Raw genomic sequence first — 14,320 nt, forward strand, 5'->3', positions numbered from 1 at the left:
CAACAGCAGCAGTGACTGAAAGCGGAGGAGCACAGTGAAGGTGCACGTGGAGCTTGCGGGAAGGGCGAAGGTGCCAGGAGGGAGAGGGACATAGCGTGGTGAGCGCTGAGATTTGGGGCAGATGCAACCCGATGGTTGTGACGCTGATGTGCTGGATCTGGATTCCTGCATGACAAAGGCCCACAGTGTCCCCAGGGATGTAGGTGCTGAGCTTATGTTTAGCACTCAGGAGGCCACCAAGCAACAAAAGGCCTAAGAAACAAGAGCTTTCAGAACAAATATTTCCTGGTGACGGGTCAAATACACCCAACCAGCCTCTTACTGGGTGGAAATCAGCACAGGCCCTTGCAGAAAAAGGAGATACCCCCAAACCCAGCTGTGGGTCTGTCCCTCTCAGCTGTAACTGGTCCTTGGAGAGAAGAAAGGATGGTGCACACAGACACCATGTTCCCATGTCCCCAAAAACATGGTAAGTCTGGTGACACATCCCAAGAGCATCAAGCAAGGCTTGGCCACCTTGCATGGTCTCCAGCAGAGCAGGGCTTCTTCAAAGCCCTCTGCTCTCCAGGCAGGCCCAAAGTGGTGAGCGGGTTGCCCAGCTGGGATGCAGCAAGCCAGCATCCAGGAGGCACCGAGATAACCGGAGCTCTCATGGAGCCAGCTTGGCTCCCCGCTGCAGCTCTTCTGGCTCATCCGCTGGCCTTATCTTCGCCTGCGTCATCCCGTTTCCCTTCCCTTGCTATCTCAGCCCCGTTCTAATTTTGGCAGCAGGAAACCCCTCCTGGGCTGATAATAACAATTTGGAAAGTGATCTGAAGAAGAAAACAATCCCCTACTCTTATTTTTTAACCTCTTCGCTGTATCCCATGCATCGCCCCTGCCTCCGGAGTGCGTGTGTCGGGCTGGGCGCCCAGCGGCAGGCGGGAAGCAGGTTGGTGGCTCATGTTATGCTCCTGTTCCTCAGGGTGGAGCAGGGTCCACGAGCCCAGATTTGGCTGGTTCCTGGGACAGGGATTCGTGCCTCTGTTTAGCTCGGCAAAGGAATGGGAACATTTGCCTGTGCAAGAAGGGACCATGTGGATGGCATGATGCCTCCTCCTCTGCCATGTCCCCGATGCTCTCGGTGGCTTGTGATTGCCAACTTCTGACCTGGAGCTTGAAACTGCTCCAGTTTTCTAGTGACCATCTCAATGCTGCCTTGTTGATGAGACTCAGAACATTTTCCTATAGCCGTGAAACTGTGTTCTTGATTCATCCAGAGAAATGCTATCTCCTATCTTACCCTTCCTGCTTTGGAGGGACTTTAGAGGTTGCAGGGAGGAGCACTGCACATGGACCATGGCTTTGGGAGATGGACATGAGGACCAGCTTCTACAGCAAATACCTGAGAAAAAAACTAATGGGCTGCGCTTCATATCTGGGAGAAGCAACCAAGATCTTCTTCAGCCTCCACCCCAAGCGTGCTAGGGATGGCAGAGCGGCCTGGGCAGCTCTGGGCAGGGTGGCGAGGGGCACTGCTGGTGCAGCAGTGTTTGCACCAGTCCGGAGGGCAGGCGACTGCAGGTGGCCCTGTGTCCTGCGTGACACACTGCTCCACAATGCAAAACCCTCCCGCTGACCTCACCGCCGAGCCTTATCTGCAAGGCGTTGGAGCAAGATGAATGAGCCAAGAAAATACTCCCGCAATGAGATCACCTCGGCTCGCTCCGTGGCTCCGGAGTGCCTCAGCCTTTGCAAATCCAGAAGCAGGGCAGGGAAGCTGCGGGCGCTTTGGCGAGGAGAGGAGGGTGGTTAGTGGCCAAAAGGAGGTTGGCAGCCTGTTCTGAGCTTGGCTGAGTGCATCTGTTTTGGTGGGGAAAGCTTGGCTCCAGCCAGGTGCGCAGTCCCCAGCGCTGGGCTGCGTAACGGCAGGGCCGTGGGATGCTGAGCTCTCCAGAGTGCTCCATGATTTTTCCTGGAAAGCTCCCTTCAGGTATCCGGTTCCTTCTCAAGCTCCTGAGAAGGGGCACCCGGGTCTGCACAGGCTGTGCTTGGGCACTTCTCCTCGCCACACAAGCAGAAGCCTGGTCTTGCTTGCCCCGACACAACCGGGAATGGGCAGCGGGCAGCCCGGGGGTGCTCCTGCACAGCATGTCCTGAGGAGGAGCTGCCAGAGATGGAGAGTTATGAGCTTAAAGAGGACCAATTGCTTGAGCCATGGAGGCTGCCTACCCACAGCTCTGGGCCTGCCATGTTAGGTGGTATTAATAGTCCACTTGTCTGACCTCAGATACTTCCCTTGGGACACAACCCAAAGGCAAGTCCACCTGCCCCCAGGGATGTTTTCAGCCCATGCTTCCTTATACACATCCCGAAGACCTCCCACCTCAGACTTCTCCAGGCTGATCAGTCCCAGCTCTCTTAGTCTTTCTACGCATATGAGAGATGCTCTAGTCCTTTAGCCATGTTAGTAGCCCATTGCCAAACCTGTTGAGGTCACTTCAGTAATATGTCTTTAAATGGCAAATACCACGGTCTCCTGGATAATGTCTTTGCTGACGTAGGGATGAAGGTTGGATGCAGCTCCCATGCTGTAGCATCTGGGCTGGAGTGCAGCTCCATGCCAGCATCTCCATATCACCAGTTTCAAAATCACCATGTGGTTCGCAGGAGATGTGGACGTTGGCCCCTGATCCCCCTTGGAGAACTGGCTCCGCGGCGGACGGGGTGCCTCGTGTGTCCGGGTGAGTGACGTTTGGACAGGGAGGCAGTTGCTGATCACACCTCCACACTCTTGTCCCTTTTCCAGGCTCCTGGACATTGCACTTTGAAGCCAAATGCTCTGAAATGGAGGCAGTGCAGTTTGGGGCTGCCTCAGTGCACAAAGGCTGGAGTTCCAGCATCCGCACCTGCTCACCCTTTGGTCCTGGAAACACCCTCAAAGCACGTCAGGCCTGAACAGGGCTCTTCTTCCATGTCCTGTGCTGTTGGTTGCTCTCCTGCAACGCTCAACAGGAGTTGCATCATTTTAGGAGTATCTGAGCTCTGACGCCAGCAGAAGGTTGGGGCTGCGATGGTGCTGCAAAGTGGGGCCGAGGGAATCCCACTCCTGGGACTTTCCCAGCGCTTCCGTGCAGCTACCGACGTCCCAGCTCGCACAGGGAGCCTGCTCTGGAGAGAAGGGGCAGGACACAGGCGTGAACGACTTCCCCTTTCTGTTTTTCTTCCCGGCTCCCTTGTTCCCCTTTTCACTGCTTGGGAGCCAGTGACTGATAAGGCTCCGTGATAAGGGCACTGGAGGAAGGGGAGGATACATCCCGCCCAGTCTGATGGGAAACCCAAGCAGCTTTGGCGTGAGCTCAGCTGGCGGACCGGGGTCCGTACTGCCAGGGAGAGGCTGATGGGACAGTCCTGTCCCCAGGACACAGCTCCAGCACCAGGACATCTGCTTTGCCTCTTGTGCATGCACCAGAGACCAAACTCACCATGGACTCCCAAGAGTGATCCAGCAGCTCTCAGCGAAAACCTCATCCTGGGAAGAGGATCACCAAAACCCAGTGCAGAAACATATGGGAAGGTGGGTCTCCATGGGGGCCAGGCCTTTTTAGACAAGGAAGATAAATATTTGGGCTAATAAAAAAAGGAGGATGAATCAGAATACAAGAATGAGCTGCTTGGCTCAGGATTCAGGATGATGTGATGATCTTCCTGAGGACATCAAGGCATCTCCTGAGGAAATAGCAGGTTGTTCTCCTTGGCTTGGGCAGAGCTGGTGTCTCGCCTGGGTCCCCTCGCAAGCAGCACAGAGACTTCCACTAAACAAGGGAGGATGCAGGGTCTGGCTGCAGGTGAGAGTCACGCAAGGTTGGCTCTAGGCCTTTTCCTATCCACACCGCATCTCTCTTCTCAGACTATGTCTTTGCCTTCAGTCTCTGCCCTGTGCTTCATTGGGGCATAACCATATCTTCTCTTCTTCTGAAAGCAAAAATTGGAGCAAATGTGTGCCTGAAGAGTGACCTCTCTCCAGTCATCAAGGGTGCCACAACCCTGCAGCAGGACATCAGCCATCACCTTGGGACCAAGGTGTTCCCTGGCCAAAATAGGCCTTGGCTGGATGGCATCTTCCAGGGGCTAAGTCGTGGGGCAGGGAGAGTTCCAAATAGGAGACATGGGCTGAGCCGTGACATGAGGAGCGCTATAGGAAATGCCAGGGACAAGGTGTGAAATTTTGACAAGGCTGTGAAAGACAGGCTGGGGTCCTTCTCTTCCTCATTTCTGCATTTCAAATTTCTGTTCCTGAGCTGAGTCATTTCCATTCCTGGATGTTAAATTGCCCTTTTTGCTGCTCCTTTATCCCTGGTTTCCTGAAACGGGCTCATTGCTCCAGGGCTTTATTTTCCGGTGCCTGCCCTGCAAACAAAGTGTTTAGCAAGAATAAAGGTTGAGCGAAGATGCCGAGAGCCATCAGCAGGCTCCAGGAGCCCCAGGGGACGCTCCCTGGCATTTCCATAGCAAAGCGCTCCGGCCAGTTGCCTAGAATGGGGCCGTCTTGTCACATTTGAGGCATTTTCACTCATCCCTGAGAAATGCGAAGCTTTGGGCGCGATTTCCTGCCCGCGGGAGGGCTCCAGGAAAGCCCCCGTGCCCCTGGTTGACGGAGCAGCAGGATCCTGGAAACGGGCCCCGTGCACTGGGAGTCCCGCCAGGGTCAGGGCATCTCCATCTGCCCACTGGTGCCTGGACCGGGGGCTGGTGACAGGCTGGAAGCCCGTGCATCTTCCATGTCTTTCTTTTTGTTTATTTACCTTTATTTTTAATAAGTTGCTGCCATTTGTTGCTCCAGTCACCATCCCAGTTTCCCTGTGAGCTGATGTTTAAAGCTGGCCTCCAACCCCACTCCTGATGCTTCAGAAACCCCACGTTTATCTTTCTTTTTTTCTCATAAAAGCAGCCCAAGGAGCCCTGCATGTGCCACTTGGAGACCTTCCCCCAGACAGAGCTCTGAAAGAGCCAACCCAGCTGGATGCCCCCACCCAGGACAGGAGAAAGACCCGGGTTTGAAGCACGACACAAACCATTTCAGCCCCACATCTCTTGTGGGAAGGATCAGCGCCGCTGGCTGCTTTCCAGGGAAGGCTTGACAAGGCTGGAAGGAGACTGAGAAGATCACGAGACAGAGCTTTTCTCAAGGCGGGGAATTGTTTTCGCTAGAGAACCAGAAAACTCTGCATGGGTTTTGATGGCCAGAAAGAGACACAGGCATTTCTGTTTCCCGAAACCTGAAAACATTCCTTTTCCTTTGGAGAAAAATGTGAAAAGTCAACACAACTTGTAAATAAGAGCTCTCAAAGAATCTTGTTGGCAGTTTTCTGAGGCAGCAAGTTTCCTACTGTGGCTGCCTCAACAGGGAGGTGAAAATCCATCCCAAAGAGGGCAAAAATTTTGCAGTTCTTTTTATTTTGCACCTGAAGTGATTTCCAAGCAGGTCTCCTTGCAAAGCAGCAGGAACCTCAGCAGGAGGCTCAGGGGTCTGAGTCCAGCCCAGCCCTGACTCTGAGCAGTGTCCATTCCCTATCCACATGGTTGAAGCACACACATTTCTGCCCAACGTGTCCTTCCCCAGGCCACCTTCAAGTCAACGTGACTCCTTCCAACAACTTTCCACTATGGGGTGGCCACAGGGCAGGAGAGGAACACGTATTGTAGGTTGAAAGATCACTTTACCTCGCAGCAAGTCCTCGCTAGTGGGGCTGTTTTCTGGCTGGTCACAGAGATCCCAGCAGCCTGTGTCCACTCTCCATCACCAAACAGTGTTTAGATCAGCACCCTACCCTGCAAAATGAATTGGAGAGGTTTGCAGCTTTAGGGGCAGAGAATCAGAATCACAGAATCCTTAAGGTTGGAAGGGACCTCTAGAGGTCATCTAGTCCAACCCCCTGCACACGCAGGGTCACCTAGAGCATGTGGCACAGGGCTGCGTCCAAGCGGGTTTTGAAGATCTCCAGAGGAGACTCCACAACCTCTCTGGGCAGCCTGTTCCAGTGCTCTGTCACCCTCACTGCCAAAAAATTTTTCCTTAAGTTCCTGTGGAACTTTTGATGCTTCAGTTTCTGGCCGTTTCCTCTAGTTCTCTCAGTGGCCACCACTGAAAAGAGGCCAGCACCATCCTCCTCACTTGAGGTACTTGTAGACATTGATTAGATCCCCTCTCAGCCTTCTCCAGCTGAACAGGCCCAGCTCCCTCAGCCTCTCCTCGTAGGGCAGATGTTCCAGGCCCCTGATCATCCTTGTAGCCCTGCACTGGACTCTCTCCAGCAGCTCCACATCCCTCTTGTCCTGTGGGGCCCAGAACTGGACACAATACTCCAGATGCGGCCTCACCAGGGCTGAGTAGAGGGGCAGGATCACCTCCCTCGACCTGCTGGAGACGCTCTTCTTAATGCACCCAGGATCCCATTGGCCTTCTTGGCCACAAGGACACACTGCTGCCTCATGGTCAACTTGTCGTCCACCATGACACCCAGGTCCCTCTCTGCAGAGCTGCTCTCCAGAAGGTCAGTCCCCAGTCTGTACTGATGTCTGGGGTTATTCCTCCCCAGGAGCTGGACCTTGCACTTGGCCTTGTTGAATTTCATGAGGTTTTTCACCGCCCAGTTGTCCAGTCTGTCCAGGTCCCTCTGGATGGCAGCGCAGCCCTCTGGGGTATCGGCTACTCCTCCCAGTTTGGTATCATCAGCAAACAAGGGACAGCAGCCCTCTTGTTTCCCACTGCTCCCTCGTGAATATGAGAAGAAACCTGGAGCCAAGCATCTGGGCTCCACACAAGCTCCAAAGCTTCTTGGCTATGAGCTTAACCTGCCAGGGATGCAGCCAAAGCAAAATCAGCTCAGCCTTGCGTTCCCAAACGGAGCAGTGGTGTGAAATAGTCATCCTGGAAAAGCAGCCCTGTCTGAGTCATGCCAGGGGGGCGGGAGGAGGGCTGTTTTTAACTCTTGTGCCTAATGATGCTGTTTTATGCTACAAGCTGTCAAATAGCTCTCCAATGCGTAGATTGGCTAAGTGAATGTGGAATAAGAAATGGCTCTCACCGAGCTCTGCTACAAGTGCAGCATTTGTGCTGGCAGGAGAGCCGCTGCAGAGCAATTTCTCTGAAAGTTCCAGCACTTCAGCTAATTCCTAGCATTATCTTGGGGAGACACTGAGCCACGCGGGTTTCCTTGAGAAGCGTTAGCCCAAGGTTTGCATTTTTCCTGTGCTGGAAAGAGATTCATCTCCATACATCAGAGCCATTCCTTTTGCATGCCGAGGTAATCAGCAGCAGCCATCTGGTTGTGTCCACTGGTGGTGGGAGGGAGGACCTCGCTTTGGTTTGTAGTAGAAGTGTCCAAATTCTGCAGCTTCCCGGGACAGCTCAGGATTTACAAGGGTGATTCCAGCAAGTGCTATGGGACCAGTGGGTGCATCAGGGGCTGCTGAGCCACAAGGCAAGTGGTGCTTTACTTCTGTAAGGACAAACATGTAAGGACATGTCAGAAACCAAGCAGAACCTCATCTGTCATGGTTGATACTCAGTCCTCCTGGATCCTTGACGTCCTGGCTCTGGCAGGAGCAGAAAGCACCACGTACTCTTTGGACGTCTTCTCCAGACTCATCAGTGCCCAGTGCAGGGAGCATATCCTGATGCACCCACCTCTCCAGTTGCATTTCTGCATATCAAGGCATCCATATAGGATCCTAGGCTGAGAAATCATAAAGACCAACTTAGGGCGGACTATACACCGGGAGCATTAGGTGGATGGGTAGCAGGATGCATGGGTGGAAAGAAGAAGGATCTTCCTCTCTCCCCCGTTTAAACACCATAGAGATTAGGTTGTCTTATCTCTACACCAATTACATGGCCACCTCCTTCAGAGCTGTGGTGACTCCTCCACGCCTTTGAAGGCTGCCTGGCTATCCTGAAAGGAGAAGGTGCCCCCAGGTGATGTACCAAGCCCAGATGCAGCAGGATTAATTGGCCAAGCAGGGCGGAGGGTGAGAGTGCAGACCGCGAAGCCCCACGGCTGGTGGCACTGATCCCCGTGCAGACCATGCCCCACGACAGCAATTGCGAAGGCCTGTCCACGCTCCTGCGTGATGTATGTGAAGGAGTCAACACCACCCTAGCCCAGGAGGGTGGCCATGTCCTCCTGCCCACCCTGCTACCCTTCCTCTGGGAAAAAAAAAGGAAAAAGAGAGAAATCCTGGTGATGTGCAAATCCGCTGCCCAGAGACTGGTCCCAGCTGCCTCTGTTTCCAGGTCAGTTTAAGTTTTATTGGTCTTTGCGCTTTGTCTAGCGCTGCAGGAGCTGCCTGCCTTGTGGTGCTACAACAAAGCATTTGGTTGCACAACCAGGGATGCGTGAGTTCCTGGGAACCAGCACGACGTGGGAAATGCAGCCCCAGGCTGCCGAGGAGCCCGGCGCGGTGGCGAGCGCACGGCCACGCGGCGCCCGTCCCAGCGCGGCAGGGGAACCTGGCGCGGCCGGCGGGCTGAGCGTCCCTCCCGGCGCCGCGCCGCGCTCCCGCGCTGTCACACACGGCGTCCCCGCTGCTCTGCCTTTGAGGGGGAGCCTGGCAGCTCTCACGGCCCGACTTGCAGTGACAAGGCTGCCAGACACGGCCTGATCAGCACCTTTTTTTTTTTCCCAGCATCTGCACGCTTTGGAGCCACAAAGGCCCGGCAGAGTCCACGTCTGCCCCTGTAACTCTGCAAACTGTTGGGCTGGTTTGGTGTGGAGATGAGGGCAATGTGCTTGGGGCACGGCAGTGTCAGTGCAACCATGAGCTCATCCCCTCCGTGGAGTTTTGACAACGTTGCTGAGCTTCACCCAGAGCCGTGGAGGTCTCGAGACTCCCAGATGTGGGAAATCAGGGGCGCTGGGCAGGGGAGGGAGACACAGTGAGCCAACCCAGCCCCTCAGCTGATGCCACAGCCCAGGTCCTGCCTGCTCACCTGCAGCCCTAGCAGCGTGGAGAGCCTCCCGGCTGCTCTGTGTCCTGGCCACTCTGGGCACCAAGGCCAGACAGCGCGGGACGGCCTAGGCCGGTGACACTCTAGGGACCGGGCCCTGTTGCATCCGAAAGGGAAAGACTAGGACAGCACCTGCCCCGAGCGGTTTCCTCCCTTGGGACGTGCACGGCTGTTGATAGAGGGACTCCAGGAGAACTCCAGCTCTATTCAACACCCATCACCTATTTACTAGCTGGTAGGACAACGAGAGGCAGAGCCTTGGGAGCGTTCAGTCTTGGAGCAGGGTTCCCAAGGCAGCCCATGGGAGCCTCGGGTTCCCCCCCAGCAGCCGTCCCCTTCCAAAACGGGCTCTTCTCTCATACTTTCCTGTCCTCATGCTTTACTCCCTGCCTCCACAGGGGCTGCTGTTCCCCACGGCCCTGGGAACTGGAAGTTTGGTGCTTTCAGCTGAGCCATGGCAGGAGGCTCCATTCTGAGGCTCCATTCTTTGAAATTCATCATGGAATCTTTTATTTATTTACTTATTTATTTACTTATTTATTTATTCCTAGAAAACAGAAAAAAAGACTCAAATTTTCAGAGCTTCCTAACTTCACTGCAGCTGGCACAGGCTGTCAGCGCTGAAAAGAAACAGCTTTGAGCACAGGAAAGGATTCTTGAATAGGCCGGGTCTGTCTGGTTGCCTCTTTTCCTCAGCCTGCTGTTTTGGAGTTCTTCTTTCTCAAGCTACTGGGCTCGTGGCAGGCCTGTTGGTTCACAGCCTGTAGGTCTACTTTATGAGCCCCCGTTTTTGCCAGGATTATCCTTTTCCAGCAGCTGCTCACACAGCTCCCCCCAGCAGACACACAAGGGCAGGTAGTGGAGAACCAAGGCAATGGGCGATGAGGGTGGATGGGATCTCCAGCCCTGGAGATCAAAGCTCACATCGCCGTCCCCAGTGCTGGATCTCACGCCGCTTTCCTAATCCATCTGCCCGGATTTATGCCCATGACCAGGGCAGTGCAAGGGGTCCGGGTCCTTGAGCAGCCTCCTTGTCTGCAGTTGCTTCTCCCATGGAGAAGTCATCACCTTCTTATCAGGTAACCATCACTGTTCCCCAGGCCAAATCAAAGCCCAGAACGGCCTGTTTTAGCCAATGATGCTCTCAATGATACAACAGAAAAGGCCTTCGGAGCGCTGGCGCTCCAGTACATTTCCTTTGCTTGCTGGAATTTCCGTTCCTTTCTTCCTCTCCCAGGCTCTCACTGGAAGAAGAACAAAACGGGGTCACCACCACATGTATCCCCTCAACAGGGCCGGGAAACGCGCTCTCCTGGTCCAGGATTTGTGTGCTGGGCATTCGGAGGGAGCGAGTTCCCTCCCTGGGGTGTCAGGTTGGGCTCAGCCATTCATTAATCACCAAGGACCGCTCTGCCAATCAGCCAAAGATTTACAAGGCGGCCAGGAAGCTCTTGTTTTTACAGGAGTGTCTCAAACACACGCACACAGTAGGAAAAGCAAACATTCCAGGCATACCAAGGGATCCACGGGATAAAAATTCCCCAAACAGCCGAGATTAAGAGACTTGCGGCACATGGAAACACTAAAACCTGAGCTGAAGGATTTAATTGTCTTCTGCAGCGGACAGCCCTGACCACTGCGTGGAACAACCTGAACTGCATGGGAAAAGCCACTCTGGAGGGGCAGGGAGGGGGTCACCGCCACCGTGCCCTTCACACAATAAAGGTCAGGGCTGGCCCCCACCCCTCTCCTTGCTCCATATGGTCACCAGAGCCTTCTGGCAGCGGTTAATAGGAGTTTTCCTTTGGAAATGCTCGGCCCGACGCCTCAGCGAGGCAGGCGGGGGTCACCGGTCGAGTCAACGCAGCGGCGGCTCCAAGCCCTTCCGAGCGGGAGTGGGTGCTGTTCCAGCTCCGCACGGAGACCCCGAGTCTGAGGGTCCGCATCCTCGCTCCATCCAGCTGATAAAGCCACTGGGAACCCTCCCGTCCTCCCCGGTGCCGCCATCCCGACCCTGGAGACGCAGCCGCTCTCCGGCCGCCGAGATCCCCCTGCGGCCAAGCAGCAGCAGGGCTGGCCAGGAGCAGAGCTGGGCCAGCCAAAGCACGCCAGATCCCATCGATCCCTATGCTATTCCTACGGAATAACCCACCTAGCGGAGACCCCCTCCACCCTCGCTGGTGGTTCCCCAGGTGTTGACCTTTGATGAGCCAGACAGCAGCAATATTTTTCATGCAGGAGTTTGCAAAGGAACTGGGGAAAGTTGGGAGGGAAGTAGCACTTGCACTTAGCTTGTTTGGTTTCTTTTAAAAGACGTCCAAATTACGTTCTTCCCCTTTCTCTTACCCGCTTTTGACCTTCCTCTGTTCAATAGGAAGCAACTATTCAACAGAGCTCACTTTTCCATCTGCATTTTCCAGAACTTGTACCTTTTTCTCAAATTATTTGCGTGACTAATTTATAATAACGCAGTAAGTCCTGACTTTGCATCGTGCGATAGGCCAATCTGGATGTCAGGAAAAGCTTTGAATCTCTCTTGGAAAAGAGGAGGAGGACACACTGCAGGACAGCAGTTAGAAGGCTCCGAAGTCTGGGGAAACTGAAAAAAAAAACTCCTTTCTTAAAGAATCAGTTGCCTCCTAAAAGCTCCTTTTGATCTTTGTGCAAGTCACCACTCTGAAGATGGAATTTGACCTCTTTTGGTTACATATAACTTGCCCATATTTTTGCTCCTACTCTGGCTACCAGTCCTCAGTGGAAGCTCCAGCTCCCACTCCCAGATGGAGTTTCTGAAGAGCTGGGAAAGGAACCAATGTGGAAATAAGCCCTTGTGTTAGCGACAAGAAGGTACTTGGGATCATTACAGAATGAAGGGCTTCCTTGCTTGCTCAGTCAGCAGCCTGCCGAGCACCGGGCGGATACGGATCACCCTGCGTGCCCGCTCCGAATCCCAGCTCGTCCTCACACGTGACACTGCCTGCCCGTCCCCAAACCAGCCTGCTGCTCCCCTCCCGCAGCCATAAAATTCATGGAGCTCCCTGGGTGCAGGAGTACGACCTGAATTATCGAGAGTTTGCATCTCACTTAAATCATCCTCTTACAGTTTCCTTGTTCTCCTCCCTTTCCTGCCTCCATGTATCACAGGCCAATGGCAGCAGAAGCTCAGGAGACCTTTTGCCAGCTAGCTCATGGCTTGGGTATGAATGTGTCCTTTGGAACTGTGTTTTGTCCTGGATAAACACGTTCCTTCTTCTGCGACTGCGGGAGCCAGTGCCGCGGCCTCGCTGCTGGGCTGCGCCGTGTTCCCCGCCAGCTTTCCTGCTCGGATCCGCTTTACACGGAGTGGGAGCTCCCTAACATGGTCGTCGCTTTGTTGTCCCGCCTGCCAGCGTTTTACCTGTGTGAATCCAAATCTGGATTTCGTGGTCGCAAAGCTTAGCACGTGTTGAAACACACTGCAGGCTCTGCCCTTGGCGGGACTGCACCCCGCGAGGGCAGTTGTGAGAAACAACTGTATGAAAGCGGCGAATCCTTCCCTTGCTTTGGAAATGGTACATTCAGACACATTGCACATTTCAACGAGAACACTCAGTTTTGATTTAGGTTTTTTTGGTTAATTCTTGCTCCCTGCCAAGCCAGTACAGCTGCAATAGGATGGGCTGGGGCTGAGTCTTTCCCAGGCTTCAAGCCTGGGTAGTTTCCTAAGCCACGGAGGGGACAAGGGTGGCATGGGCTGTACAAGGATCCCAGCCTGCTGCTTGGCAGGAGGGTCACTGAAAGCCCTATGGCCCAAGACAGAGCCAGGAGGGAAAAAATAAAAATAAAATAAAACAAAATACCCCCAAATTAAAAGCTGGATGGGCCTGGTAGCCGTTTCTAAGAGTTCACCCGGGTGCTGCAGCGAGAATGCAGCTCCCCGGCGCTCTCCTCCCGCGGATGGCTGAGCCGGGCTCGGCGGGAGCCTGGAAACGCGGAGCGGGACGCGCGAGCAGAAGGCCATAAATCCAGCGGCCGCTGCTGCGGAGCGATCCCGGCTCCAGGAAGCAGGTGGTCACAGAGAATAGCTCGCTTGTGTCGGAAGGGGTCAGGGATAAAACCCCCGGGAGCACCGTGGCCAGGAGGCCCTTTGTCAGGAGAGAGGCTATTGTCAGGCGCAGAAGGCGGCCGGAGGGCCGCAGGCCTTGACTAAACGGGCTGTTTTCATGCCAGGTTTTATTATTTTTATTATTATTAATACTATGTGAGGCAAGAGCTGCGGATCACAGTTCGCAGCACTTCTAAGAAATGCGAGTTGGATGGGAAATGCCATTTTTTAACCCCCGCCACCGCTGGACCGTGCCAACAAGGCAGCTGGGGATGGAGGTGGCTGCATGGAAGAAAACGTGGTTCCCTCGGGACCTCCCCACCTCCTTGGCAGCCTCCCTTTTCCCGGGAAAAGCCGGGCTAGAGCATCAGCAAGCACGTGAGCTTTCCACGGAGAAGCGGCCGCATGCCAGGCTGCCCCCCTGTCCCATCCCGGCCCATCCGGCCGGGGGGGACACAGGCCCCTGGCCCACATTCCTGGGCCGCTGTTTGTTGCCCTCCCGGCGGCCCGTTGCCGTGGCGACGCGGATTCCAGGCGCGCGGAGCCCCATTCCTGCAGGTCTCCTTGGAGGAGAGCCGGGCTCCCCCCCTTTCCTCGACGCTGGCGCTCGGAGCGGGGCCGGAGCTGCCCGAAAGCTCCGCTCGCCGCCTCCTCCCCGCTCCGCCGCCCCCGAGCTGCGCCGCGAGCCGTCGCTCCAGATGGTCCACGTTAAAATTCCCCATTTCTTGGTCGCTCGGCGTTTTTGCCTTCAGAAATGAAACGCCGTGGATGTTGGCCGAGGGATCCCCCTGCCCGCGTTTCCAGGGTCCTCCTGAGCCCAAGGAGAGGTGCAGGAGGCGGTGGTCACCCTCAGCTCCACGAAACGCGCCACCACACCAGCCTGTGGGCAAGGAAGTGTCTTGGAGATGCCAGCGGGTGGGCGAGAAGGGCTCCAAATTCACCCCTCTTAGCCAGGGGAGCAGCTCAGTTGATGTCCTGCAACTTAAGAGCTGGAGAAAGGGAATTTAATGCTTGGAAAACCCTCGTTTTGTTCAGCGATGGAGACACGAAGCACGTCCCGCTGGCTGCAGCGAAATGCAAAGATGTGCAGCAACGGGCAGCCCACGAGGGCCGCGCTCGCACGCGTGCACGTACCCACCAGGAAACCAGGGGGATCACGAAGAAGTAGCTGCAAACGTAACCTTCAGCTACGCACACTGCAGGGCACGGGAAACACAGCTGAAGCGAAGCAGGGGTGTAAATGCACC

The sequence above is a fragment of the Tinamus guttatus genome, unplaced genomic scaffold (assembly GCF_059628265.1).
Source record: "Tinamus guttatus ecotype Peru unplaced genomic scaffold, ASM5962826v1 Tinamus_guttatus_pri_ptg000364l, whole genome shotgun sequence".
NCBI lineage: Eukaryota > Metazoa > Chordata > Aves > Tinamiformes > Tinamidae > Tinamus > Tinamus guttatus.